Genomic DNA, 4,242 nt, shown 5'->3' with positions numbered 1-4,242 from the left:
TCTGTGTCTCTCTTCCCTGTCCCCATGTTTCTATCTGTCTCTGTCTCTCCCCTGTTTCTGTGTCTCTCTTCCCTGTCCCCATGTTTCTATCTGTCTCTGTGTTTCTCCCCTGTTTCTGTGTCTCTCTTCCCTGTCCCCGTGTTTCTATCTGTCTCTGTGTTTCTCCCCTCTCTATATGTATGGTCCCTCTCAGGTGAAAGACATCATGAAGGACATCATGTCCAACTTGCAGCAGACCAACAGTGAGAAGATCCTGCTGAGCTGGGTGAGGCAGTGTACCCGCTCCTACCAGGACCACGTCAACGTGCTCAACTTCACCACCAGCTGGGCCGACGGACTGGCCTTTAACGCCATCCTGCACCGCTTCAGGTCAGGGGTCAGGGGGCACGGGGGCCAGGGGATGTTCTGGTAGCAACAGTGTCACCCTAATGGTTGTATATTTATCCAACAGTATACTGTTTAGATCAGGGCTTTCCAACCGTGTTCCTGGGAGAGTTACCCTTCTGTAGGTTTTCACTCCAACCTCAGTTGTAACTAAAATGATTCAGCTTACCAATCAGATAATTATTATACTGAACAAAAATGTAAACGCAACATGTAAAGTCTTGGTCCCATGATTTAATGAGCTGAAATAAAAGATCCCAGAAATGTTCCATTCCCACAAAAAGCTTATTTCTCTTAAATGTTCTGCACAGATTTGTTTACATCCCTGTTAGTGAGCATTTCTCCTTTTGCCAAGATAATCCATCCACCTGACAGTTGTGGCATATCAAGAATCTGATTAAACAGCATGATCATTACACAGGTGCACCTTGTACTGGGGACAATACAAGGCCACTCTAAAATGTGCAGTTTTGTCACATGCCACAGATGTCTCAAGTTTTGAGGGAGCGTGCAATTGGCATGCTGACTGCAGGAATGTCCACCAGAGCTGTTGGCAGATTATTGAATGTTAATTTCCTTACCATAAGCCATTTTAGAGAATTTAGCAGGACGTCCAAAAGGCCTCACAACCGCAGACCACGTTTAACAATGCCAGCCCAGGACCTCCACATCCGTCTTCTTCACCTGCGGGATCGTCTGAGACCAGCCACCTGAACAGTTGATGAAACTGAGTTAAAACCTACAGGACGGTAGCTCCCCAGGAACAGGGTTGGAGTGGAAACCTACAGGACGGTAGCTCCCCAGGAACAGGGTTGGAGTGAAAACCTACAGGACGGTAGCTCCCCAGGAACAGGGTTGGAGTGAAAACCTACAGGACTTATAGGCCTATAGCTTATATATATATATATATATGATATGCATGATATAGAATATTATATCATATTCATATATATATTACTATAATAAATAATATATATATATATATATATTATATATATATTATATATATGATTATTACACTCTCCTTCATTTTATTTGTACCTTCAGGGCCAGTAGTCTCTCTATGGCCAGCTGGTCTTTGGCTACAGTAAAGGCATGGTCCAGCTCCTCCCACTGGAGCTGAGGGTCAAGAACCCTGTCCCAGCTCACACATGGGCCTGAGGAAACAACACACCAGCAGCATCACAGTCAACATTAAATCAAATCAAATCAAGGCCTCTGAGCTCCAACAAACATTCCCCATGTAGTTTCCTTGCAAAGAATCTGTTATTTCATAGAATACTCTGTGTGATAGATCCAGTGTTTTGTACATAAGAGTACTTATTGTCTATATACTATTCAACTATTGCTGTCACATATACTATTCTATCAACGTATTCTCTCAGATATACTATATATTCTATCCATAATGTCTTACATCCCATCACATCTATATATACTGTATCTATACAGTGCATTCGGAAACTATTCAGACCCCTGAATTTTTTCCACATTTTACTATGTTACAGTCTTATTAAAATGGAATTAATCGTTTTTTCAAAACTACACAAATACCCCATAATGACAAAGCAAAAACATTGTTAGAAACACACACCTGCATTGATGGAAAAGGACCGTAGTAAGCATTTTCAGTGTTAGTCAACACCTGTTGTTTCCGAAGTATGTGACAAATAAAATGTGATTGATTGAATACACACAGGGTCAAATCCACACATCTGTGACATGACAGGCGTAAAAATGGCGAGGTGAGCAGCTGTTCACACCACGCCACGCAAGCATGTACCCGCCGGCTGCTGTGACCTTGCCTCGGGCTGACACACACACACACACACACACACCACACACCACACACACCACACACACCACACACACACACACACACACACACAACACACACACACACACCACACACACACACCAAGAGAGAAAGACCCTCAGAGCAAACACAGCCAGGGGGCCAGATAGGGTCTCATACACTGCTATTTAGAGCATCTTTCTCCAACTCCAGTGAGGTGGAATTGAACTTAATTAACATGCTGAACACAAAGCATGGTCTGGTCACTGTGGGTTTGAATGAATCTGTCTTGTGTGGCTGTTAATGTGATTGTGCCTCCTCAAGCGTTAGCCGTTAGCCAAGAGGTTCATTAGGAAGTGGTCTAAACATTTGCTCTACCATTTATTTTTATACCAACCTTTCTTACTTACCTCACACTGTAGTCTAGTGTCTCTCCCACAAAACATTCAACAATCTCTCTCCTTCCAACACCAAGTCAGCCACGTGGTCAACAAGCATCTCCTTTCTCCTGCTTTTATATAAATATCCTCGATGGCGACATCTACTAGACGGGGCTCTCCAACCCCTTGTTCCTGGATAGCTACTGCCCTGAGTCTACGTTCTTTTCCTCCCAACACGCCGACTGGCTTGAGGAGAGATCTCCTGTCCTCTTTCCTCGCTTCATGGTTAGTCACCTCTCCAACCCTGTCCTGGAGAGCTCAGCCCGTCTTTCCTGCTAGCGTCTCTTAACTCCAACCCTGTTCCTGGAGAGCATACCTCTGTACCGGCATAGGTTGTTTCTTTACTCACATACCCACCGTCGTTCCTGTCTGCTGAAGCATTATAACTGTCCTGTGTGAGGTGTTTTGTCTCACTCCAACCCTCTAATAGTTCTCTTAGGAGAGCGTACGTGGTCTTGACTCTATGTCTTTCTCAACCCCAAGATCCCTGTTCCCATGAGAGATGTCTCTAACTGTGCACTGTGATCATGTTGTCTCTTCTTCTTCTTTGTTACTGCACCAAGGCAGCTCTCAGTTCTGGCTAGCAGTGAGACGTCATCATGCACTCCTCAGTAGAGCGTATCATTCTTCAGATTACATCCACGCTCTGCATTCGCTCAGAGACGACTTAGACCTGTTCCTTCCAGGTTTTCCCACTCCAACCCTGTTCCGTGGACGAGCTACTGTCCTGTATAGGGTTTTCACTCCCAACCCCTGTTCTTGGCGAGCAGCTACTGTCCTGCTTAGGATTCACTCCAACCCTGTTCCTGCGAGCAGCTACTGTCCTGTAGCCGATTTCACTCCAACCCCTTGTTCCATGCCGAGAGCCTACTGTTCCTGTAGGGTTTTCACTCCAACCCTGTTCCTGGCGAGACGCTACTGTCCTTGTAGGTTTTTTCACTCCAACCCTTGTATTTCCTGGAGAAGCTTACCGTTCCCTGTAGGGGATTTCACTTCCAAACCATGAATTTTTAAATATCTGGACTCTGTTACGGCAGGAGTTCGTAAAATGCCTTTCTTCTTCTACTCTGTTCCTGGAGAGCTACCCGATTCCTGTAGGTGTCTTTCACGTCCCAACCCTTGTTCTGGAGAGCTCTCGCTACCGTCCATGGTACGGTTTTCACCCTCCCAACCCTGTTTCCCTGGGAATACAGTCGTGATCTCCGTTGCCCTGTGCTAGTTTATAATCATCTGGCTCCACCTCATATGTTCCTTGAGTGCGTAGTATGTGTCTACCTTAATACTTGATAGTGTTCAATTGTCAATTCTGTCATGACCCTGTCCTGCCGAGATTCGTGCCTACCGTCCTAGCGTATCGTTCTTCTACTCCCTAACTCCTGTGTTCGCATGCGAGCAGCTACCGTCCTGCTAGGTTTCTCACTCCAACACCTGTTCCTGGAGAGGCTCTACCTCCGTTTGACAACTGTAGGACGCGTGATCTTACTCTGCCAACCCTGCGCTTCCTGGAGAGCTCCGCTCGGTTGCCTCTCGAGTTAGGCTTTCACTCGAACTCTCCCTTGTTCCTGGAGAGCTACTGTCCTGTAGGTTTTCACTCCCAACCCGTGATCCTGCTACTCCTCCTCT

The sequence above is a fragment of the Salvelinus sp. IW2-2015 genome, linkage group LG14 (assembly GCF_002910315.2).
Source record: "Salvelinus sp. IW2-2015 linkage group LG14, ASM291031v2, whole genome shotgun sequence".
Classification (NCBI taxonomy): Eukaryota; Metazoa; Chordata; class Actinopteri; order Salmoniformes; family Salmonidae; genus Salvelinus; species Salvelinus sp. IW2-2015.
The sequence above is the reverse complement of the archived record's forward strand: the minus strand, read 5'-3'. Positions refer to the sequence as shown.